Source organism: Ursus arctos, unplaced genomic scaffold, assembly GCF_023065955.2.
Source record: "Ursus arctos isolate Adak ecotype North America unplaced genomic scaffold, UrsArc2.0 scaffold_8, whole genome shotgun sequence".
In the NCBI taxonomy this organism is placed as follows: Eukaryota; Metazoa; Chordata; class Mammalia; order Carnivora; family Ursidae; genus Ursus; species Ursus arctos.
This window is the reverse complement of record NW_026623100.1, coordinates 46096402-46123676: the sequence shown is the minus strand read 5'-3', so window position 1 is coordinate 46123676 and position 27275 is coordinate 46096402. Positions and strand designations below refer to the sequence as shown.

Sequence of the window (27275 nt, the reverse complement as noted above, 5' to 3'; positions counted from 1 at the left end):
CCTGTGAAGCGCTACAAAAGAGTGTAAGCTTTGAGATGTTTGTTCATATTTAAAAAGAGTTCTATTACATTCTAAAGTCAGTATAAAATGCACAAATCATCAGAGTCATGATTAATTCTGAATAACTCTTATTAAAGTGTCCATATTAGGTTTTATTATACATGGTTTTGGCCATCCCGACTAGAATAGTAATTCTAAAGCTTGATAACCAGTAAAGCAGATTAACAAAACAAAAGCAGAGTCTATATACAGAGTGTCTGGTTCTCAAATGTGTCCCCTTTTTTGAAAACAATCAAATGTCTGACAGTGACTGGAGGAGGGATGTGGAAAATGCTAAAATACTGGGCTTTCCTTCAGGGTCTACTCTGTTTTATTTTTTACATCAAGCTTTTAAAACCTCATTTTCAATAGTGAAATGCTAGATATAGTCACATTAAATTTACAAATAAAATAAGTTCCTTGTAAATTTTAATACTTTTAAACTTGTTCCAGACATTCTGATCAATATAATATGATATGACAAAAAAAAAAAAATAAGAGCTGTAATCATTAGAAAGTTGAAGATAAAAATGTTCTTTTTTATTTTTATTTTATGGTGGCAGGAACATTTACAGATGGTATTACATACCTTGAAACTCCAAGAAAATCAACTGAAGAGCTCTAAATTTACGAAGAGATTATCAGTAAAATTGTTATACATAAAATGAAACAACAGCTTTCCCTTAGAAGTTATGTTATAAAAGAAAATCATCCATAACAAAGAAAGAAATAATCAAGTACCCAGCAAGTCACTAACCAGTGAATGCACAGAATTTGTATGAAGAAAAAAGATTTTAAAAAAAGAGAAAAAGACATGGCAAATGCCCTATGAATTAACTAAGAACATTTTAAGTTAAAGAGTTATGTCAGCATGTTTGGGTGGGACAGAGATTTGGGGGAGGAATAAGGAGGCACAGCTTATACCAGAATCCAACAGAGTTTCAGAAACCTCATAAGTTAATAGGAAGTGAAAGAGTATTCCAGAAATTATTTTGGAATAAAAGCACTGGGTCTTCATTGCACATAATTAACCAAAATATATGTAATGCATATTAAAGTGTTAAGATTTTCTAATTGAAATCTCATCGCTATGGGTGATATAAAAGAAAATGTAGATGACCATTTACATGGAAAAGAAAAAAACTAGAGGCATCACAATTCCAAACTTCAAGCAGTATCACAAAGCTGTAGTCATCAAGACAGTGTGGTACCGGCACAAAAGCAGACACATAGATCAATGGAACAGAATAGAGAACCCATAAATGGACCCTCAACTCTATGGTCAACTAATCTTTGACAAAGCAGGAAAGAATATCCAATGGGAAAAAGACAGTCTCTTCAAAAAATGGTGTTGGGAAAACTGGACAGCCACATGCAGAAGAATGAAACTGGACCATTTCCTTACACCACACACAAAAGTAAATTCAAAATGGATGAAAGACTTAAATGTGAGACAGGAGTCCATCAAAATCCTGGAGGAGAACACAGGCAGCAACCTCTTTGATATCGGCCACAGCAACTTCTTACTATACACATCTCCAGAGGCAAGGGAAGCAAATGTAAAAATGAACTATTGGGACTTCATCAAGATAAAAAGCTTCTGCACAGCAAAGGTAACAACCAACAAAACTAAAAGGCAGCCTATGGAATGGGAGAAGATATTTGCAAACAACATACCAGATAAAGGGTTAGTATCCAAAATCTACAAAGAACTTACCAAAGTCAACACCCCAAAAAATAAATAACCCAGTTAAGAAATGGGCAGAAGACATGACTAGACACTTTTCCAAAAAGAGATCCAGATGGCTAACAGACACATGAAAAGATGCTTGACATGACTCATCATCAGGGAAATACAAACCAAAACCACAATCAGATACCATCTCAAACCTATCAGGATGGGTAAAATTAACAACACAAGAAACAGGTGTTGGTGAGGATGCAGAGAAAGGGAAACGCTCTTGCCGTTGGGAATGCAAACTGGTGCAGCCACTCTGGAAACAGCATGGAGGTTCCTCAAAATGTTAAAAAAAGAACTACTGTATGACCCAGCAATTGCACTACATAAGGTATTTACTCAAAAGATACAAAAATACAGGTTTGAAGGGATACATGTACCCTGATGCTTATAGTAGCATTATCAACAATAGCCAAACTATGGAGAGAGCTCAAATGTTCATTAACTGATGAATAGATAAGGAAGATTTGGTATATATACACAATGGAATATTACTCAGTCATAAAAATAATGAAATCTTGCCATCTGCAATGACATGGATGGAGCGAGAGTGTATTATGCTAAGTAAAATAAGTCAGTCAGAGAAAGACAAATACCACATGATCTCACTCAAATGTGGAATTCAAGAAAGAAAACTGATGAACATATAGGAAGAGGGAGAAGTAAAAAAAGGAGAGAGGGAAACAAGCCATAAGAAACTCTTAATGATAGAGAACAAACTGAGGGCTGATGGATGGGTGTGGGTAGGGGACGGGCTAGATGGGTGATGGGTATTAAGGAGGGCACTGCTTGTGATGAGCACTGGGTGTTGTATATAAGTGATGAATCACTGAATTCTAGTCCAGAAACCAATACTGCATTGTATGTTAACTACCTAAAAGTTAAATTAAAAAAATATAAATAAATAAATAAATAAATAAATAAATAAATAAATAATAGGTAATGGAGGGGACTCAACAAGCAACAAAAAAACGGGAGAAAAATAGATTCAAAAATACAAAAATATAAAATGTCTGAAAACATCCTGTAAAAAACATGAAGATTTGCTACAAACTGAAAGATTTACTATAAACTAATATCTGTAGCAAACGTGGCTGATAAGAAGTTAATATTCTTATGAAAAGATCTAAAAAAAGCAATGAGAAAACTTGCTCATTAAAAAAAGAAACATGAATGTGTTTGACTTCTCTACTGAACAATGTCATATATGCAGATTAAAATAAAAATATATGATTTTTTTTACTTATTACTTTAGAAAGAGTCGTGTATTTAAATAACAATATTCAATACCATTGATTTTATAGTGAGATGCTGCTGCTTCTGGGATTATTAGTAAATATATATTTTCTGAAACACCATTATCGATATATATTAAAAGGACTAAAAACTTACAGGCTTTATGTTAATATTCTCACTTCTAGGATTCTATCTTAATAAAATAATCATAGGTTCTGACAGGGAAGATTTTTGTACTAAGATTTTAACCACAGAATGTTTAATTTTAGTCAGCATAATAAAATAAATTTTTATTTCAGTATTTAGTACATTGAATGCACTTAATAATACTTTTAAATGAAAAATTAATGACTACTTTTTAAGTGGCAAAAATGGAAATGGGCCTAAAGATCTCGTAAAGGATATATACATTACATAAAGTTACATAAAAAGTTATATACTGTTATAGCAATTATATGGTAGCCAGACTCCAAGATGGCCTCAAGGATCCTTGTCTCCTGATCTTCATACATTTGTGTAATGTTCTCCTCCCCTTTAGTATGGGTTAGTCTTAGTGAATGTTTCTACTGAATAATGTATGGTAGACATGACATGTGACTGGAAGACTTGGTCATAAAAGGCAGTATCATCAATCTCTCTCTCTTTCTTTCTCTGTCTCCACTCCCCTCCCCTTCTCTCTCTCTTTATTCATCCACTCTGGGAGAAGCCATGGTGGGAACACCTCTACAGAGAAGTCCATGTGCTGAGAAACTGGAGCCTCCAGTCAATAAATAGCCAAGTGAGTGAGCTTCAAAGCAAATCCTGCAGGGTCAGTTAAGTCTCCTGAGGCTGTTAACACCAGTCACAGCTTGACTGCAGCCTCATGAGACATCCTGAGCCAGAATGTCCCAGCTAGGCCCTCCTGAATTCCTGACACTCAGAAACTCTGTGACATAATAAATATTTGGTTTAAATTCCGGAGTAATATGCTATACAACAGTAATAGATTTAGTTCCAAGATGTTAAAATTTCAGTTATTTGATCATATCCTCAAAGACTAATGGCATAACAGCATTCATATGAGATAGCATCAAGGGTTAAAAAGATATTTATTTATTTATTTGACAGAGAGAGAGAGTGAGCAAGCACAAACAGGGTGAGAGGCAGAGGGAGAGGGAGAAGCAGGCTCCCCACTGAGCAGGGAGCCTGACATGGGGCTTGATCCAAGGACCCTGGGATCATGACCTGAGGCAAAGGCAGACACTTAATGGACTGAGCCACCTAGGTGCCCCTAAGAAGATATTTAAAAAAAATACCTCATGAAGTAGAATTTTGTGAACCTTACAACTCCAAGTTAAATCCATCTTTATCTATAGGTCTTGAAAGAAAACAGACCAAGATGTTAACAGTAATGTTACACATGATATGATAATTACTTATTTTAATTTTTTGTACTTGCCTGTTTTCTCCTTGAAAAATCTGTAAAGAGCATATAACCACTGACTATTACTTATAAAAGTGTTTTAGAAATTTGTGCAAATAAATTCCCATGCAATTCATTGGAAAAAAGAGTCAAACATTTTCACATACACAGAAGAAAGAAAAAGCTAAAAATTCACTGTTCTTCTAAGAATGTATATTCCTCCTTACTGTTGGGTGATAATTATGACTACTCTCTTTATTATAGTCAGCTCTTACCTTCCTTTTGCCATTAAGGATGCTTTACTGAACCTAACAATTTCTATAATAATGGATGTAAATCCTTTTTCAAGACCTTCATTATTTTTCTCACTCATATTCCACTCCTTAAATTTTCTTTGCCTTTGTGAACAGTTGGCTTGCAGACTAGATCAGGCCCTGGATCCGTTTCAAGGTCCAGCAAACTCTAGGAGGAGGAATGTGGGGATAACTTCCCACATTAATGGGACTTAAGCAGGCAATGAATGGGGCCTGGTTAACCAGGCACCATACAAACTTGATAGAACATAATCTTGGGTCACAAAGATATGAATTCATTCATTCATTCATTTATTTATTTAACAATTTTTTACTGAGTGTTTACTATGCATCAAATACTATGCTAAGTCTTGACATAAGTTGATAGTTCCAACCAGTAGAAGTAAGATAAGGAGGTTGAGTTGAAAGCATACATGCCCTGACTCTGGAGTGGAAGGAGGCATGGTGCATAGAAAGGACTGATAAAAGTTCCCTTGTGGGGGCGCCTGGGTGGTACAGCGATTAAGCATCTGCCTTCGGCTCAGGGCGTGATCCCGGTGTTGTGGGATCGAGCCCCACATCAGGCTCCTCTGCTATGAGCCTGCTTCTTCCTCTCCCACTCCCCCTGCTTGTGTTCCCTCTCTCGCTGGCTGTCTCTATCTCTGTCAAATAAATAAATAAAATCTTAAAAAAAAAAAAAAAAAAGAAAGAAAAAAAAAGTTCCCTTGTGGCTCGAGTAGAGTGAGTGAGAGTAAATGTGATCCACAGAGAGCTTTCAAACCATTTAGGAAGTTCATACTAAGAGCAGTAAGAGGTCCCTGAGTAAAAAATAAAAATAAAAAAGAACAGCCCCAGACATTTGAAAGCTGGACTGGAATTCACAGCAAAGCCAAATTATTCTCCTGTTAAACATAAACAATTTCGCAGAATATCAACCTCAGACAAGGCTACTCAGGGACCATGATAAAATAAACAAAACAAGGCCACTTCATGGGTAACTGGAAAGCTCAGCCAGTACAGCATGTGACTCTTGATCTCAGGGTCCTGAGTTCAAGCCCCATGTTGGGCATGGAGCCTACTTAAAAACAAACAAACAAAACAAAGCCACTTCATAGTTTGCGTTAAGCATAGGCAAAAAAAAAAAAAAAGTCACTGAGCTACCCACAAAATACCAAACACCTCATCTTGACAAAAATATATGACTGCTACTTTACCAATTACAGTTTTATCTTTGTGCTAGAAAAGATTTATTAGATATCCATCAAAGAATAACCCCTATTTTCTGACAGCATTCAAACTAGAGCAAACTCCTGCTTCCTTAGACCCGCCCCCAAATCACCTAACCAAATCCCCAATCCTAAAATAGGTTCTTTCCAATACCATCTTACTGAGATACTCCATGGTTTCCTATATGTACTTTGTTTTCCACAGCAGTAAGCAATAAACCCAACTGGTTTAACTCCAGGCATATTCATGATGCTCTTTGGCTGAAGTTTTTGACATACTTAGAATAAATTTTAACAGTTAAGATTTTACTGAGGGAGCTGATGAAATGGAAAGTAAATAAGTACCTTAAATTCCTATATAGGCCAAGATAGAGTTATACGGTCTATCCTGGGTTAATTTTCTCCCTTCCTTTTAGTCCTTTCCGTGGGTTCAGGGGCAGATTTTACCTTTCCTTACCTCGCTTTTCCTTCCGTGTAGACCTCACACACATTCTGGAAGCACTATATAGAATCCCGTATCTCAGAACACGAGCAAACTTAAGTCTATGCTTTTACAGAAAACTGGGAGACATTTATCCCTCACACCATTTGATTTTGTCTATGTTCTCTACAGTAAGAGCCAGAGATGAGGACTCATGTGCTTATAATGATCTGTTAAAGAATTCTCCTAGAAGTGGCACCTGGCTGGCTTGGTTGGTAGAACATGCGACTCTTGATCTCGGGATTGTAAGTTTGAGCCCCATGTTGGGTGTAGATATTACTTAAAAATAAAATCTTTAAAAAAAAATTGCTCCCAGAAGAAATGTGTTAAACCATAAAGGAAAAGGAAGGGATAAAGTCAAGCAAGGATGCAATTACAGGCAAAATCCCAGTATCAGCCTAGGCCACAGGGAGCTCTGAAGTGTAAATTATACCTCAGAATTTGTATCAACTTGAGGCAAGGATCTGGGCTATTGTACTCTGACACTAATTAGTCATTGGTAATGGCTGTGCCAGGGGCACATAACCTTGCAGGCACTTCCAGTTCCAGTAGCTAGGAGCAGCCATACAAAGAGTCACAAGTGGGGGTAGTTTGAAGCAAAAGCAGGCTGGGGCAGAGGTTTCACAAAAATGGTCAAATACATCCCAGAGGATCTGGTGGAGCATCTCCCATTTCCTAGTCTTTGTCCACCCGTCTTCATTTCCTGCTGCTGGACTGGCCTTCCCAAGAGTGATGACAATGGAAACATCTATTTGCCTTGGAGGAAGCTCTACAGAGATATGTGTATACCACTGGTCCTACAAAACAATCTTACACAGCAGAAACTTAGTTTATTTCCTGAAAGTCATTTTAATTAATTAATTAGACTAATTTTAATGTTTCTGAAACCCTTCATTCTAAATATCCCATGAGGAGAATCTCAGAGTTAATTCAGATTTCCCTGCAACAAGTTCCATTTTGTTCCACTTTCATTCTTCCCCCGGTAAGTGTTCAAGAAAATATGGGGCCAGCCTCACCATCTGTCACATCAATAGATATGTTAAGCATACAGCACACTGCCTGGCACTATGTAGATCCTAAGTGTATAGTAGCTATCTCTATGATTGTTCCATTCTAAAACCCTGCACTAACAGGATGTTAAATGCTAGGGGAGGGAATTACCCCTTTCTGGCTATCATTGACCAATTATCCACTATTCTTTCTGTCCTCCCGGGACCTGAAAGATGTGTTGGCCACAGCCATGTGACAGAACCATCTGTAGCTCATGCTTTTTGGGACCAGAATATTTCCCTCCCCTAGAATTATCAGCATGGCTGTAATGGCTCAGTAACAAACACATGTCTTGTGTGACTTTGAGGAGGGAAGATTTCCAGAAGTCTCTGACTGCTTGGAGGCAGCAAAAAGAGGGAGGATCAGTTGCCAAGATATCTCTTCCATCATAATGAGCACTAATTGAATGTCTTGTTTGAAAAATGTGTAAAACTATAAAGACATCATCACTTAGATGATTTGGGCTGCAGCCTGGCCAGATGCAGTTCTATGTCTCAGACACGATGTCATAAGCCAGTTAAGATGTGTCACATATTTTAAAATACTGTGTTTGCTTGGACTGGTCAAGTATTCTAGGACTTGTCCTGGATAAGCCTTCAGGCAAATGATGAAGAAATGCCCCTGCCCGCAACATTCTTCAGTTCTAGTGTGCTCTTCCCTTTTTGACTCTCATATAAGTATATCCTGCCCTCCAAAAGTGCTGGCCTTTCCTGTCTCCCCTGTCTCCAATTACAACTTGCTTGCTCACTGTATGTTAACGCATTGGGCCCAGGGGCCAAGAAACAGGGAAAAGGCAGGAACCTAGCTGAGGGACCTCCAGGAATATCCAGGTAGTTGGGGACATGGCCAGGAAGTATTTCATAATAGGTTGCATGATTTTATTGAATACCTTGGTAAGAATAAGGGATAAGGGTGGAATTTTGGTGATATTTTGATGGAATTACAGCCAGGGCTTTAGAATACCTGGCTGCTGCTCTACCCGTTAATCTATCAATGTTCTATCAATTTATTCCCTCTCATCAAACTCAGAAAAATCTAAGTGCATTAAAAAAAAGAACAAAGAGAATGAGATGAGAATACATTTATTTGAAATATATTGACAAGTATCTAATTGACTTCTAATGCAATGCTATTTGGCAAAACATAAATTAAAGAATGTAGCCCAACTCTTATAAAAGGAATGTCCTGGGATCTAATCAATCAAGTTATTTTCTCTGTTTGAGGCAACTTGGGGAAGGGCATTAGCAGATTCTTCTAGAACAGGAAGAGCGCTAGAAATTTTCCTTATTTGGCCCTGCTCTATTTTTGTTTTCTCTTAACAGAGAGCCTAGCATAAAATCAAGCAAAGGTATGTCTGTCCTGGCCTACCTCTATGAGACTCTTTCCCCAATATCAAACTTTGTTCACTTTCAACCTACTTAGAATCACTGAAGCTGTTGTCTCTACAACTGACCAGAACAAACATGAAGTTAACTTTAAGACTAAACTATTCACCAGGCCAAAGTTGTACTCTCGGTTCTATTTAACACCTTGTATTAATGGTGATAAATCACCTTCATCCTAAACCCAGATGAGATTTCAGACAAAGTCAATGAATAATGATCCAAATATGTACACTTTTTACAGGCTCCTCCTTCTTCTGGCCCTTGGTTATCTAAAAGAAACACAAGATCCAGTGCTTCAGAACATGGGGCTCTGAGCAAGCATGCCTGGTCCAGTCCAGGCTTTCACACATAAGAACTGGATGACTTTCACTAAGTTACATATCCTCTCTTCGATTCCTATTCCTAGTCTCTCAAGTGGGATGAGAACAGTATCACCCCATAAAGTTTTTATGCTGATTAATAAAGTTATTATATGTGTACTATATAGAATAGTGCCTGCCATATTTATCATCATGAGCACATTTATTTTAAAAGGAAAAGAACCAGACAGAATGCGCCTTTAAAGGAAAGCTCCTTTGAGCATACTGAGTTTCTGGGTTATGGTGAATGAGATGAGACATCTTCCTTCTTCGGGAGGAGTTAGGAAGACGGTAGAAGCAGAATTAGACTAAGGAGACTAACAATGTGATCCAGAATTCCAATTTCTCATATCACCAAAGAGCAAACCAAAGGACAAAAGAGACAGGATACTGACCAGGGACGAAGAGAGGAGGCAGAAAGCTGGGGGTAGCATGACAAAATTGTATAACTCATGTGAAGGTACATTCCTCCAAAAAACAGATTATGTCATCTAAAATTACTTTTAGACACATTGGTGAAAATCCCTTCAAAAGCCTTAATGGGAAGGAGTTATCTTTCATTGAGAGTAGATTTTTATACTTAAAAAACAACCACCATTTGGATATGAAAGAGAAATGAAAAATACGGTAATATGTTCTTTTTTCAAAATGATGCCATGAATGAAAAAAATGATATAGCATTTTAATTTTATGTCTTTGATTTCTAGTACTTTTTATATATATGTTTTCTGGTCATTCTCCACCCCCCCCACCCCAGAATATGAATTGATTGCTTATGGCTTTGCCTACCTTTATATGGAGGACTTTTTCTCCTTATGGAATTGTTTCTACTCATGTTGAATATTAAGAACATAATGCAACACTTTCTGGCTGCCAGGGGGAAAGTTGTATACTGTGTAGCAGGGCTCATGTTACTAAAACTCATGAATTCACAGCTTTCTGACTCTCTTCACTGTCGTTGGCTCGGGGTCTCCATGTAGTGCCATCTTGGCCACTTGGACATTTCTGCTTCATTGTGAGCATTGATACTCTTTCCCTCTCTCTCCCTCTTTCTTTGGTGAGGATTCATTTCTCAGTGTCTTTCCTGCCATTTTTCTTATTTGTAGAATCTATCCACTGTTTCTCCTGTTTGATGTTGAGATCACCTTTGCTAATTTTAAGAAACATCTTATTAAATTTCCTTTTCAAGACCGAGGTCTCCTTCCATAGTGATAGTAGAGTTCCTCAAGTAATTCTGGAAACAAAGGAATGAGGGGGAGTGAGGGCTATTTCCTAGGGGAAAAGACTTCTCAAAGGGCACAGAATTTGCCGAAGAGGAGGGGGAAACAGATGTGCTTTTGAAGTGATGTTCTTGGGTGTAAGGAATCACTGACTAAACTGATTCTATTTCCCCGCCTGGCCCCAAATATAGATGTAAAAGATGATTTTCAGACAAGCAGAGAGGTTCTAAATATGTGTGTGGATATGTGGAATTGGTAAAGGTGAATATTTCATTACATTCAATACATTTTCAAATTATTTATATATTCATTTGCATTGGCTCATGTTCTCTTCTCCAGGAATACAGATATGAGAATTGCCGAGTCTTGAAACAGGAGTAACAATTTAATATCTATTGATAATTGAGTCAATAGGCCTTCCTTGGGTGCTTATGATGTCACAGTACCTGGCCAGGTGCTATGGAGTAAGCAAAGAGGAAAGGGAACTGAACCTCTACCCTCAAGTCTGAGGAATAGAAAAGAAGATTTGAGAAAATAAGCAACAGATTAACAGATTTCAAAATTTATTCTATAATTAATGGTAGTTAACTGAAACATTTAAAAGCTTTATCTTATATCTTCTCTTAATTTTTTTTGAGGAAGTATGACTTTTAAAAGGCTTTTGCATTTAACATCACCCAAGTAGAAAATGACTCTTTCTGATCTCACCCTCATGGGACTTAGAGTAATTTAACTGTTCTACGGTGAAATATGACACATAGAACCAAGAACAGATGAAGCTGATGGTGATGGTTGTGTCAATGATTAGGAAAACAGGCAAAAATGTGGGTGAAGAAACGCATCCAAAGGCCAAAATAAAATTATTACTGAGCTATTATTTACTGAGTACCTTCTAGGTTCCATGCAAGTGCTTTTCGACTTTGGCCTTAGAAAAGTGCTCTGTGAAGCTTAACTTAACATACCCAAACATATATTTTATCAGAAATAATAGAAGGTTATAAAGGAAAGCAATTGCTGTGGAAATTAAGAGGAGGGCAAATATTAAGGAGATAAAAATCTATAGAATTTGAAGTATTTTTGTATTAAGGGGCTGATAACTATGGAGAAATCCAGAATGAGTCTGACATTACAAAAAAAAAAAAAACAAAAAAAGAAAACAGTGTTTGTTATGATGTATCATGGGGGAAAGCAAGGATCAGGTATAGGTAATCTGGGAAGAGTTTTGCTTGGTGAACATTTTTGTTTGAACTGGTTTTTAGTGGTTCATCTGTTGACAGACCAACTTCCATCATGGGCTCTTTTCAAGGCAGCACATGGCTTATGACAGCTCTCACCATGCCAGGCCTTTATGTAATGAAAAAGAGTGGTTCCTGGATGATAGATGCTCCTGCTGCACCAGGGGAAACTGTCAGGAGCTTAGAGGTGCTTAGCAGATAACAGGCATTTGTTGCAAGGTACACTGACACTGCAGGGCAAAGCAAGCAGCAATTTGTTATTCAGTCATTGGGCCAGGTTGGGGAATGCTGATTTAGTGGACAGAGCAAGATAACAGACCTGGAGCCATGCAAATCACCAGAAAACCTGAAAAAGTAACTACCGTCCCATTCAAATCCATCTGCCATAATAAGGGATAAATTCCCTTTTCAAGTTTTCCATTCAGGCAGAGATCACATGATGGACCAAACATGATGTGAGCAAACCAACTATGTTAATCCACTAGTACTGCTTCTGACACTGATTAGGAGCTTGATAAATATTGTTGCATGAGTTTTCTGATTTGCTTCTTTATTTAAAGATTTTACAAGTCTCGATTAATCTTACTCCATAATATTTCCCACTTTGTGTCACAAATGACACACCTGTGAATGTCCAAATTACCATGTAATAAGCTTGAATATAAGACCAGCTTTATGGTTAACATTGACACCAAGCCAAGAGGTTCCAGGCATTCATTTCAAGCAATCTGGCTGCATACCTGTATGTCATCAGTGTTGAGTGACCCTAACCCATTAATAAATCATGAACCAATCTTTGGAAAAAGATACGAATTCTTCAGTCCAAAGGATAAGACATTTAACTCATAAAGCTCATCTGGTGACACAAATGGTATTTTGAGTTTCAATTTCTCATTCAAGGACATCTTCCAAAACCTTTTAAGTAAAACATGAGTTTTTTGTAGTACCAAAATGATCCACCAAATGAGGAATAGGATTATATCAGTTTTCATGTTAGAGCATACTTTTCTTTAATGTACATGAAATTGAATTGTACCATTTGCAATTGGTGATAAGCATCTTGAAGAAACAGAGAGATTTTCATAGCTCAAGTCTAATTTTAACATATAGTCTTTCCACTTCTCACTTCCCACTATTTGTTTTTATTTTCCTATTGTTTTTATTAATGGACTAAGTGAAATTTTGCTCATAATTGTAGCTCAATATTTCCCGATTTGCCTAGAAATGCTTCACATACTTCACATAAGAATAAAATAACTTATTTTATGATTGAATATATTCAAGCACTTATCTACCCTTCTGCTAATTTTCACCAGATACACAGTGATAGTTCTTTGAACTGTTTCCTAGGAGAATAATTCCAGACCCTCATGATTCTGGTCATTCCTCACCAAAGGAGTCAACATCATTAGACCAATCGGTGCATCCTAAGACATCTTATGGAACAGTATATAAACTAAAAAGTTAGGTTAATATTACTATGCACTTACTATATGATTTTCTTATTTCCCTGAGTCTATCAAAGGACATAACTTCTTCTTGTACACTACATCCCAATTCTCATTACCTTCTTAGGGGTGCTTTGGTAATTTAATATCCTCAAGGTGCTTTCCAAGTAGAAGGTATTAAAACAATCTGGCAAATAATTGTCTTGCCACAAAAAAAAAAAAAAAAATCACTGATGGTTTTCTATTTTCATATACATTTAAATAGTTGTTTGAGGTTATGTTTCCAAAGTGGCCAAAATAACTATGTGTTTGCCCAAAGAAAATAATCAAGTCAATGAAATAAACAAACCAAAGTAAGATTTCTTGTATGGAATGCATTATATTCTTGACAGGGAATGACAATCGATGCAGATAAAAGTAGTAACCCTAGAGGCCCAGCTGGAGACAAATTGTGCATTTTTCCTTCCAGAGGTGTTATATGATAATTAGTTAGCTCAGAGCTGCCTTACATACAGAAAACAACAGTAAGTATTACATAAATAAATGAGTAGGTGAATGAATGAATGAATGAATGAATACCAAGAAAACCTTGCTGCCTCTAAACCAAGAAGGACAGCTGCATCATCTAATGTCTGTAAATGCCTTTTCTGCTTCCCTGCAGAGTTATAAAGAGCATACATCTTTTCTGTTTACTGAATTAGTTGGTTATAATGCCTGTACACCCAGATGCATCTTGGAAATATTTGCATCTATTCACAATAATGTATTGGGAAGAATCCATTCTGGAAAAGTATTAGCAGTTGGACCAATGTGTTCTGAGAAGGCTGACAACAGGGAGAGATGGGAAAGGGAATGATTTCTGGCTGTCAGGATCTCTCTCTCAAGTTTTTCTATCCTACCCTCCTGACATGGAGGTATGAAGTTAGAATTATAAAATATGGCTATGGGCATAGAAGAGGAAAAATAAGGGTCATCTTTTAGGGCAGTATTGGCCTTAACAAAAATCCATAATGCAAACAAGACAGCTTGGGAACATTTCATAGAACACAAAGAAATAGAACACTGAGGCTAAAATGCAGGCCTGAGATGAATCCTAAGGTGTTGTCTTAGGGTTGGGGACTTAGTTTACAATCTGAACCAATGTATCTCTTTGCCAAAACTCAAATAAAGACCTCAATAGAGGATCCAAGGCTCAAATTATTTATTCTTCTGGAACTCCCTGCTCATCATTATTCAAACATTGGTGTTTAATTTTTTAGTGAGAGAAAATGAATTAGACACTTGACTCCAACTCCTCTATGGAGAAAAATATGTAGGTTTCAAAGGGATCTGATGTTGAATGATCTAAATCATCATTAACATCATCTTCAATATTATCATTAATATTGACTCAGCATTTACTGTGTAATTCAGACTTCTAAGATTCTCACATGAATCAGGTCATTGAGTCCTCCAAAGCTGAAAGAAGCAGATGCTAATATTACCGTCTTAAGATGAGAAATCTGAGGCTCAAGGAAGTTAAATAATTTTCACAAAGCCACACAGCTCTGTGCCTTGTCTAGGTATGGGTGCTGATTAGCGCAGGATTTAAATATGGACAATCTAGGGGAGGAGGACTGTGGTGAGGAGTTCAACTGAGCTGCCAGATGTTGGAGCAGCCAATTAAAGCAATAAGCCAATGAAGAAGTAACAGTCAGACCTTTTATCACGATTGCAAAACTATACCCAAAAAGCTAAATCACAGGAAGCATTAACCCCCCTGATCCATTTTCCCCCATGGAATAGCACAGTGGTTTGAGGGTCTGGTGGATGCATACAGACGGAGAGTTCATTTTACTGCTGAAGAAGTCTCAAACACAAGTCTTCTGCAGTTTCATTGCCCCTGGGGCTGGGTAAAGGGCAAGGGGAAAGAGCAGGAATGGAAAAGTACGGAGTACCGTGTCGGAGTGGGGACAGGTGTCTTTGAGTTCCCCTTCCCCCTCTACCTCCTTACTGAGGCCTTAGCAGAGGCATCTGAGAAGGCATTTCCTTAACACCCCAGATAAAGAGGCTTTGGATGGAGGCTCGTAGGCTAGGAAGGTAGATATGTAAGAGCACGCTGGCCAGAGCAACCTTAGACTAACTCTGTGGCTGTGTACCAAGTCTGGTGGGGGGAGGCCAGTTCTCCCCTGTGACGCCTGTCAGGAAAAGCCTTTGTAATTGTCTATGGTGGCGCCTGAAAATTCACATATAGGTTTTCAGCCTGGGGCTGAACTCCTCAGTACACAAACCTAATCTGGAGAGATTCACTACACAAATTCTCTTCCTGCCCCCTATTGATTCTGTTAGGGCCTCCGCTTCACTCTATTTTGAAAATCTCTCTGCAAGTGTGCCACTGTGACTGACAGAATTATGTTCTCCAGTTTGTTGGGTTAGAAAAAAAAAGATTAAATGTAATCTAGATTTCTGACTAACCAGAGAAAATGACAGCAAATTTGAAATTCATAAATTCACAAGATTAAAAGGAATGGAAGGGAAGAATAGTCATGCATAGGAGATGTTAATACAGGATTGGAAAAGGTAAAAGGATGGAGGCTTTGGAGAAAAGAGAGAACCAATAGCAGAGGACAGCAGTGAAAAGCAAGATAATTGCTTCTTAGGATCCTGCAAAGACGCAGAAATGGGAGGCTCCAAGTATCACAGATGGTGATTCTGATTTAAGTGGCAAAAACAGGGGGGGCTCTTTGACAGGTCTACCCAAGCACAAACAAATGCCTCGTGCACCCTTCATGAGATGACCAGTGGTATATTCTGTGGGGGCATCAAACCCTGAAGACCACAGTTGTTTCTGGTCACCAGGCTCAGTAGAAGTTGAAGATGAGATGTAGGAATGAAAATGGGGGGCTCAGGTGAAAAGCTGCCTGCTGAGTGCTGAGGCCCCAGCCACCTTTTCCACCTTGCTCTCATGATTCTGATGGGCAGCAAAAATGCTCCAAGCAGAATACTGGAGGACTGGAGGCTACCTCCAGAAAAACTGGCAATTGTGGGTAAAACATTCAGTTCCGTGCCTGATATCTCAATAGTGAAGCCCCCAAAATGGTAAGGATTTTCCATACCCACACAACTTCTAATCAGCCTTCTAAATGTGACGGGAGAGGGAAGGATGGCTGACATTTTAGGAAATCCTCCAACAGGAAAGACAGTTACACAAAGAGACAAATAAGCAGCAAAGAGGGAAACTTAAAATAGTCTGTAATCAACATTCTCACAAAGATAAAAGAAGATACTGCATTCGTTTAAAAGAATGGATGCTAGACAACAGGAATCATCAGAAATACACATAGGTTTTAAAAATGAACATGTATTGCATGGTGCACTGGGTCTTATATGCAAGTAACGAATCATGGAACTTTACATCAAAAACTAGGGATGTACTGTATGGCGACTAACATAATATAATAAAAAGATATTATTAAAAAATAAATAAAAATGAACATGTTAGCCTAAATTTTATATATATTAAACAATCTGAAGGGCTAGGGGATACAATGCTTTCAAAATTCCAAGAGAAATGGTTTTTAACTTAGATTTCTATACCAAGGCAAGAGGACATAATTCAAGATCAAGAAAGTGGAATAATGAGAAGTTATTGTGGACCCAACACAGAAGAGTACAGATCCTTGGGTAATAGTTGTTTAACAGGCTGAAAGAACAACCAAACTAATGTGGAGCAAACCAGACAGCTGTGGGACAGAGAGCTGTGAGAAGTTCATCCTTGGGGGATGGTAGATGAGTGAAGGTGGGAAAAAACCCCAAAACAACCTGATCCATTATTCATTGTTTGTGAATCCTTGGAAAAAATGGTTACTATGTGCTTGACAGATACATTGGAACATCTGTGGAAGTGATAGGTGCATACAAAACTAAGTAAATGAAAAATGGGAGATTAACTAATAACTCCAGGAAAAGACAGCAAAGGACTCATAAGAATAGTGCCTTTTGACTGAGTAGTAAATGACACTTAGTAATAATAAGATAAACCTGATAACTGAACCTTACAAGGTGACACAACTACACAGGCAGAGGCTTAGAAAGCAGGCAGAGTACGTTAAATCCTTACGAAAAGAATCAGAGGTCAACAGAATGTTAAAAATTAAGAAATTGAAAAACAACAGCACAATGATATTATTTGGAAATTAATTTGGAAGTAAATTAAAAAAACTATATCATAAAAGCAAAAATCACCTCTGTTCCTCTTACTCTCCTCCACCTTCCTAACAAGGCTTCTCTCATATAACCCAACAGTTGGGTTAGGGGTCCTGGCACATAAATATCCATTCTTGGAAAGATTAAGGGGCTTTCATAAAAGCACTATGACAAAGGTCCTGAAGCAGAGAAGCCATAGCCCTTCTGAGTCCAAGGTTGTTTACTTTCTTCACAAGTATTGTGAAAGAGAAAAATACCTCACATTCCTTTGAGTGCAGTGGAATAAAGCACAAATTATTATTTTAGTAGATTATTCTACCACACTTCTAGTACTGGAAAGAAACACAGATGTCCAACAGACCTGTTCTCTCATGTTGGCTCTTGCTTTTTTTTTTTTTTTTAAAGATTTTATTTATTTATTTGAATGAGAGACAGCCAGCCAGTGAGAGAGGAAACACAAGCAGGGGGAGTGGGAGAGGAAGAAGCAGGCTCCCACCAAAGGAGCCTGATGTGGGGCTTGATCCCAGAACACCAGGATCTTGCCCTGAGCTGAAGGCAGAGGCTTAATGACTGAGCCACCCAGGCGCCCCTCATGTTGGCTCTTATACTAGTTACTAGCACACTACCTTTTCAGGGACAAATTTTTTAAAAATCTCTGAATTTTAATCTCAAAAAATATAAAAAGTAGTAAGTATTTTGATTATTTTGTGTGAGTTAACTGAAAATATGCAGTTAAATAATTGACAGAATTATAATAGTTTATAATTTTATTTTCCACTAAAAATTGAGACAGATCCTAGGAAATACTCATTTTAGTACTTAAGATTTTGATTTCAGGTTATTAATTTGATTTTGTCTAAAATACATAATTTACCAAAAAAAGGTACTCAAACTTAGTTAAATTTATGTTGGTGTTAATGTTCTTATTTCTTTCTTCTTTTTCTTTCTTCTTCCTTTGAGATTCCAAGTAAGCCTAAAACATTCCCTTGGGTCTTTCCTTTCTGGCCTCTACTACACTTCTGGATGAAAAAGGAAACAAAAATTTGCATACATACATATTTGTATGTGTTTGTAACCTATCATACTGATGCTTTATCTCTGTATAATTTCTTAGCTTACAAAACGTATAAATATGCATGATCTCATCCAATTTTTTTTTTATTAAGATTTTTTATTTATTTATTTGACAGAGAGAGAGACAGCCAGCGAGAGAGGGAACACAAGCAGGGGGAGTGGGAGAGGAAGAAGCAGGCTCACAGCGAAGGAGCCTGATGTGCGGCTCGATCCCACAACGCCGGGATCACACCCTGAGCCGAAGACAGACGCTTAACGACTAAGCCACCCAGGTGCCCCGTCATCCAATTTTTATAATGTCTTTAAGTATTGATACAGAAACGAGAAAACTGTAGATCACTTGGATAGATGGATAGATAGATAAAAATATGGACCAGATTCAAGACAAACTGAAGTTTTTCTAGACTTAATATGTAGAGGTTATTTCTTTATTATTTTTGTTTTCTTTTATTTTCTGTTTATTTTTAACCATGAAAAATGCAGAGTACTAAACCCTGGTGGGGAGAAAAGAATACAAAATTCGCAGCATTTTTTTTTCTTGAAAAACTTAACATCTATCTAGAGAGAGAAGATAAACACCTCCTAATTTTTTTTAAAGATATTTATTTATTTATTTATTTAAGATTTTATTTATTTATTTGACAGAGAGAGAGACAGCCAGCGAGAGAGGGAACACAAGCAGGGTGAGTGGAAGAGGAAGAAGCAGGCTCCCAGCAGAGCAGGGAGCCTGATGCGGGGCTCAATCCCAGGATCCTGGGATCACACCCTGAGCCAAAGGCAGGCGCTTAACGACTAAGCCACCCAGGCGACCCCACCTCCTAATTTTTTTTAGTATTAATTTACATGATCTGTGAATAAATGCAGGAAAGCTATGGGGTTTAAAGGAGTCAGAAGATCTGTATAATAGACATGGGTGATAGGAAGTTACAAAATTAAGATAAGATACTAAGTCTTCATAGTTCCATTCATCCAGAAATGTGAAAACTTTTAGACATCCAGGACCATGTAGACAAAAAAACCAATTGATGATTATAATCAACTACTTTTTGTTGGATACTAACACCAAGGCAATTACTTTAGCTCTTTTACAAGTGAAACAAATCGATGAAATGAATGCATTATGGTTATGGCCACAGATGGCATTTTGTGCTTTGAATCTCATGTATTAAAGTCTCACAGAGAAAACCAGCTTTTCCTCACTGCAGCCTTCTGTACACCCATGCCCTGTTGCTGACTGCTGGAAAAGTGGCTTAAAGGAATTCCTGGGGCGGCAAAGACCTTGCCCTCACTTGCACTCAGTGTCCCAGTTAGGAAGAAAGCTGGATGATATGAACACTGAGGATACCTGTGGTGGATATTACTCATGTCCTTTGACAACTTGTTCTCCTCTTCTTCCAGGTACATGAAGGATTATAATTTTTTAACCCTCAAAGTTACATTTGTCATGTTAGTTTCCAGGGAAGTGAAAAGTGAGCAGGAGAGAAAAGTGTCATTTCCTGTCTGAAGTATTAATGGCCAGTATTTGGTTCTCTTGTCTTGATCAGGTGGCTATGTAGCTATGTTCATCAACAGACAGAAAGGATGGACCCAAACATAAATGATCCATATTTTCTTTTCTCCATGTACTACTCCAGAAGTAGTTCTTAGAAAGGGTGGTGAGGGGGGAAGCCTACCTCGGAGTACATGGAAGGAAGTCAGGAAGGAGGTTCCCTCTCTTTTTCCTGTTGTCCATTGGTCAAAGATCATTCCATTAGAGGCTAACTCCCCATACTTGTGGTTTGTATTATCCTCATCTCACACCTAGGGGGCCTCTTAGGAAGCCATATTATAGGATCTTTAGTGTGATGTTTAACTTAAGTTTGAAAATGGAAAAACTACTCTGCGTAGGAGGGTCACTGACCACAGAAACATAAAAGAAGCAGTTGAGGAAATATAAGAAGGCACACAGATCTCTTTCCTAATAGAAGAATCCTGATAATGTTTGCCTAGTGGAATTTTAGAATTGCTATGGATAGTGATTGCTGCATGTTTCCCATTGTTTCTGAAATCAAGTCAACATTTATTGTTTTTATTCTGTCCCAGTTTCACCAGTGTATGCTGGGTTACTGGAATCAGATAGCTTGTTTTTTAGTTCCTCATTATCTAAACCAAAGGAATCAGTCTGGATCAGTTGTAACCACCTCCTTTCACCCATGTATGCTGGACCTTGGGGAGTAGTTGAAAGTCTGTCTAATATATAGTGACCAAAAGATTGAATTGTGATAGGCATTATAAGTACTCACTAATGTTAATCATTCATATCTAATCCCTATTTCTGGGTATATGAAGAATTATAATTCCCATCCACCTGAAGTTAGGCACTGCCAGAATATTAGCCAAGGAAAGGTGAGTAGAAGTGGTGGGTGTATTTCTCAAACTAGAACATTCAATAGGCCAATGCTCTTCCTTCTCTCACACAGTGTTTGTGATCAAGGAAGCACATATGAAAATAGTGATGTCATAGTTTGATTGAGCATCTGTTAGCTTCTGTCCTGGAATGACCACAATGAATACCTTTCTCTGGCCTTCTTCACGGAGCATGTAGTGTGAGACAGATATGAATCTTTAATATTTTTAGCTACTGAGAACTTAGAATTGTTAACTTAGGTTCCTCGAAGTAATTGGGGATGTTACCTAGCTTTTCCTGACCGATATAATCCACAAAAGATTCCATTCCTCCACAATGACTCAGGTTAGACTTTTTGATTACATTACTGGGGACTCCAAGATTTAATCTGACTTAGAAAAAAAATAAAGATGATTTTTATTGTTCTAAATTATAACTGACCAAACTTTTACTGATAAATAGGTATCTTCTCTGGTAAGAAGAACAAAAATTATGTGATGGGCGCTGCTTTTTGTTTGGGCATGTTTACTAATCGAATTGCTAAATGCGTTGAGCATAACATTTTTAATTTAGTGTAACAGAACAGATGCATAAAAGTGATTTTAAGGAGTGAAGTTGCTACACTGTCATTCATCCCACTGACTTGCTTACAGAAATAAGTGTTCTGTCTTCAGATTTTTCAGACTATTTGTTCCACACTAATAGCTTGGAAACATGACTTCTGGAAGTAATTTACTTAAACCACAAATCCTCACTACTTCTTTCCGCTTGGCTACATGGCATCTGAGCTAGCTATGGTGTGTTTCTGGAGGATACACTCTATTACATGGCAAGTGTAAATAGGATGTCCTTATTTCTCTGACCCAGATCGCTTGTGGACCTTTGTTCTTTTCATGTTACTCCCAACTCTGTTATGCAGTCTATACGTGAATCTTGGATGCCTCCCCAGATCATTAATCATACTGAGGATTACTCAATAGTATGTATGGGGCTTTGGTTTTCCACCCCAGACCGGGCCAAAGCTTCCGATAATCTGAGTACTTCTCTTAAATTTCTAGATGTATCCAATGGAACAAAAGTACGAAAGATCAGAAGCCTGTGAAGGTTTAACCTATTCATGAATATTTTACCATCAGGCAAAACAGTATGGATAGTCTCTTCACGTTTTCCTTACTACCTTCAGAGAAGCTTGTTTATGACTGGTATTTATTGATAAATGAACACATTGTTTTAAGTTTGACCTCACATGGAAATATAAACCAATCACACCAAGCAAAAAATGTAACCACCTTGTATTAGTACCAGTATGAGCAATTCCATTGAGATAACTTTCGCTCTTGATTTCTTGTTATGGGGTGTGTAAAAACAGACTGACAGCACTCCTCATAGTCTCTGAAAATACCTCCCTCTCTCAAGTTGCATGCTATATTTTGGTATTGAGACTGAAAGAATGAAAAAGGTATTAAGAAAAGAGGGATGTTCAGAGAATGGGGGTATGAGAAAAGTCAAAAGAGATTCCAAAGTGCATCACCGCCATAAGAGATAGGGAGGTGGAGTTGAACCTACAACAGGAATGTGAACTAAACTTACTGTGGTGGTCATTTCACAGTATATCTATATCTATATCAAATCATTATGTTGTATACTTAAAACTAATACAATGTTTAATGTTCAAGTATAACTCAATAATTTAAAAAAATTACAGTAGTAAGTTCAGGATCCAGGAGCCCCTGAATCTTCATTCTCTGCCTTCAATTGCTCAGTGCTTCAAGCAGTTGGTATTTTAACACAATACCATACAGAAATGAATATTTCATTTCATGATGACATTCAAAATAGGAATATGTGGCATCTGAGTATGGCCAGAAGGGCTATCCTGGGCCTTTAGTTTTCAGGCATGAATCTAATTTTTGAGAGTTTAGTGAAAGTTTAGAGTAGACTCACATTAACGAAGCTCATAAATGAGCATAACTAAAGTGCTCATTTATTAATTTCATATGGGTAATAAAAGAACTTTACAGATTGGAATTCTGGTGCCAACATATCCTGTGCAGTCTACCCCGATACACAAATCATGAATGATGGACATAAAATTAAAGAGATGGATTAATTATGCAATGGCTAAAATTGAAAAACATTTTGCCAAAAAGGGTAACTCTCAAAATCATAGGGGCTTTTTTGGTAATTACTCCTTTTCTCTTTTGCGTCTTGAATATATATTCTGTATCCATGAGCCTGTAGACATGTCTCAAAGCTTTCACTTTAGAAACAACTAAAACAATAACAACAAGACTCCTTGAATCCAACATTTCCTCCAAACTATGATCCATTTTCTGGCTCCCATCAGAGCAAAGACTTTTTAAAATTTGTCTATGGCTGTTTTCTCCACTTCTTCCCATGGTAGCTCCAACAGTGAAAAAATGTTAATCCTATCTAGTTGCACTCCTGAATATATATCCAAACTACTAATGTTTTTACTTCTTTACTGCCTTTTTGTTTCATGGTATCATCAATTCTTACCTTGATTTTAAGAAAAGCCTTCTGAAAAATTTTCCCCACATCCCTATCTGTGCTTTTGTCATTATCTATAAAATAGCCAGAATCATCTGCTTTTAATTAAAAGCATGATCATGTCATTCTTTCACTTAGTTTCTTTTAGAGTCTTTAGATTACACTAAGGATAAAATCTAGTAGTTTTACATGTAATTATTAAAAGTCATGTAATTATTATACCCATAATCGACTATCAATTTTGCCTCATTTCATGCTGCTCATACCTTCATTTTCTGTATTACGTGTCCTGACTTTCTACCAGTTCCAAAGACCTGCCAATGTCGTTTAGGATTCAGAGCGTTCACATGAGCTGTTCTTTTTGCCCTGGAATGTTTTTCTCTGGCTTAGTCTTATTCAGGTTTCTTCTCTTGCCTTACATGTCACTTCCACAGGTAAGTGTTCCATGAAAACCCAGGAGTAGGTCCCTTGTATAGCACCTTGCATTTCTTTTACTATAGCATACAATAATTTTGACTTAATATTTACTTGCTCATTACATTATTGCTTTCTAACTTATTCCTCACACTAAAAACTTCATATAAGAAGGGATGCATGGCGTCTGGGTGGCTCAGTTGGTTAAGTGTCTGACTCATGATTTTGGGTCAGGTCATGATCTCAAAGTCCTGAGAGTAAGCCCTGTGTCAGGCTCTGCACTTGGAGGGGAGTCTGCTCAAGATTCTCTCTCCCCCTCTCCCTCTGCCCCTCTATCTGTCCCTTCCCCTGCTTTCTCTCTCTCAAATAAATATATAAATAAAATCTTTCAAAAAAAAAAAAAAAGAAGGAATGACATTGGAAATGTTGACTCCTGTATCCTCATCTTCTTAGAATCAGTTTATCCTCATTAATTATTCATTGAACAAATGAGTGCATTAACAGGAGGAAAAAAGAAGTAGAATCTTTCATTTATGGAGCATTTGCCATATGCCTGGCACTTTGGTTGATATATTATCTAGATGAAAAAACAAAGATTCAGCACATCTCATAAATTTGTTTTAAGATTACATGATACCTTGTAGAAGAGGAAAGATTTGAACTCAGATAGTTCTGGCAGCGAAGGTAATGTCCAAGGCTGGTGAAATTCTCAATTCCTCCTAGAAGCTGTTTCTTTAGACTGTCTCCTAGTATCAGTCTCCAGAGGGCATCTTCTGCAGTAACTACTCTGTATTTCTGCTCTCTAGGTGCTGTGGTCCCTTCTAAAATTTTTTGGTTCCTGATCTCCGGTACTCTGAAGAAATCAGTCATTTCCAGATCTAGCCCCAGACACTGACTTCAGCTCATCTTCCACTGACATCTCCACATATTTATATACTTAACAAATATTATTTTAGCTCTTTTACTCAACAAATACTTGTATGAATCATTGTGTTAGTCAGGATGTCCTATTATCTTCTGACATCAAAGTCTCTGGAATGAAAGGATAACATAAGAGAGCAATACTTGATCTCTTTATGGTCAGTCTATTTCTTTGTTTGCTCCATCCAACCTCACAGAGTCTGTAAGAGTTAAAGTCACAAAAGATCAGAGTAGAAAATGGCACAGATAATAAAAGAGTCAGCAGAAATAGCTTGCTGTCCTGCTGTTTCTGCTGCAGGGCCTTTAGGAATATTACAAACTATGACTATATATACATTTATGTGTCCTTGTAAATATGTCACATGTAAATATTTTTCTGGAAGGCTGGGAGGGCTGAATCAATGTGTGACCATTTTTCCTCCTGTCAGAAGCAATAGAATTTTTATTAGCATAATTTCCATTACTCAGCACTGACTATGGTATCTTTGATCAAACTAATTAGAAATAGTTACACTTTGTACCATGAGATATATCAAATTTATTAGAAAAAATTATGTATGTGCACACATAGAAAATAAATAGGGATATTAAATATAAAAGTATGACATTTATGCCACTGGTTGGAGTGAGGAGGCATCCTAATTAGATAGTGAATATTCTTAAAGTATGGATTTTCCTATGTGGGTTGCATTATTCAGCTAAAACTACAATTGCCAGTAGAACTTGAATACACAGAGGAAGACAAAGATTTTTTTTTTTTGAGTGGTCAAGTCAATCTATATTTATTGGTGTACCGTTATGTGTCTTTGCTTGATGTTGTGATGAGGAAAATGGGTTCCAGGCATTAAGAAGGTCTTTAATATACCTTGCAGACAAAGATTAGTTAGCTAGTATATGGAAATAGAATGTTTTAATATCTTTAAATGTGTGTTCAAAGAAAGAACTGGTGGAGTTGTTCACAGAAAAGATGGAATCTTGTAGTCAGGAGACATATCTATGGGGAAGGTGCAAGTCATATGGTTTTGAAAATTGAGTTGGGGCAAGAGGATAGCAGGAGGGTATATATCGGAGAGAGAATGGGATAAGAACTTGAGCTTTACTTCTGTACTCAAGGACTGAAATCATCAAAGATGGAGATACTCAGACCGCACTGAATGAATAAGCAGTGTGTCTAGTGGATATTTTTGAAACTTTCATGGCAGATACAATGCTAGGAGTTAAAGAGGATGAATAAACCAGAAGGGCTGGATGCTATTATCATGGTTTCTCTTGCTGTGGTATTATTGTTATGATTTTAATCATCCTTATTTAGAAGCAACTGCAGTGTTCATGAGAAAAGGCACTTTCCTAGTCTTGACAGTTACAAAAAGTATTTATGTGACTTACATAATCTGTATGTCCCTGGCTCTTACCAGTCTGTGATACATATGAGGTCATATTATTTTAATAATCCACACTTCATACAAGTCTCAGGTTTCGCCGAACCATCTCCATCAGTGAGAGCCAAGATGCACATCTGGCAACACGGCAGCTGTTAGCATTCTCCTGCAGTAGCCCTGGGAGTCCAACTCTGTGCCTATGGCATTTAATACCAATGATAGAGATCCCCAGTGCTGAATTCCAGCAGAGCTCTACACAGACAATATCCGATTCTTGGTAATTTATACCTGCTGAGACCCTCGGTAAACTTGTATTGAACTAAAATTAATGCCTGTTCTTCCCTGGAGAGCCAGAAGAAGGTAATCATGTAATTTAACAGCTCTTCAGTTTGGAGCCCTCCTGCCTCACTTGATGGACATTCAAAAATGAGATAGTAGCGTCATTCCTCTTCAAGCTGGGAGAAAGTATCCCTCCTTCTCACAGAAACTTTCTTGTACTTGCTTTTCAATTACCGAATTTTCTCTTTGCAAGTTCTAAACTTCTCAGTTAATTTTACTATAATTTTTCAGACTGATTGGCAAAACCAAGTATATTTTCCATAATTGAAACTCAGAGTTTCATCATGTGACTACTCTTTAAAAAGCCTGTTTCCTTCTGCCCTTGGTCTCCCTTCCCACTTCTTTGTTCAGAAGCACACAATGACTAACCGAGAGCAATATTTCTCTTTGAGAAAAATTAATCTGCACTGGCAAGAGTTAGCAGAGTTGAAGAGATTTGTTATTTGAATTACTGGCAATTAAGCAACCACATACACAGTCACATAGGAAAGACACAGTTATAACTTTTAACCAAGCAATCAGGTGGGAAGTAAAAGTATAACATCCTTTATTACCTTCTTTCTCTTGTCCTCTCATTTCTTGTTTCCTTAAACTAAAACATATTTGGACTACTGAACATTAAAACTGCTAAATCTGCTGAAAATAAAATAAGAGTGGTACACAAATACACACCCACATACATACACCCATGTATCTGTACAACTTTCACTCAGTGTAAACATCTTAGAGGAGATAGGTTTCAAAAATTCTTTCTTGGATAAACTGCGTTTGCCTCAGTGCTGGAGATAAGGGACAAGGCAGGGTATGTGAGATCCCTAGGGCTATGTAGTTCAGGAATTTCCATGTATAATTGTTGCCTGTTTAGAGTCTTGCCCAGATAATAAATACATACTTTTGTACATACATCAGTTTTGGTTGTTTCAAATATGACGACTTCTAAAAGATAGCTACGTA

General features: G+C 37.4%; 1 pseudogene; it reads right to left on the bottom strand.

Moving 5' to 3' along the window:
- The window catches only part of LOC113268242 (cytokine receptor-like factor 3), a 122580-nt pseudogene extending 98028 nt beyond the window's left edge, over positions 1–24552 (bottom strand).
- Between the last annotated feature and the right edge of the window lie 2723 nt (positions 24553–27275).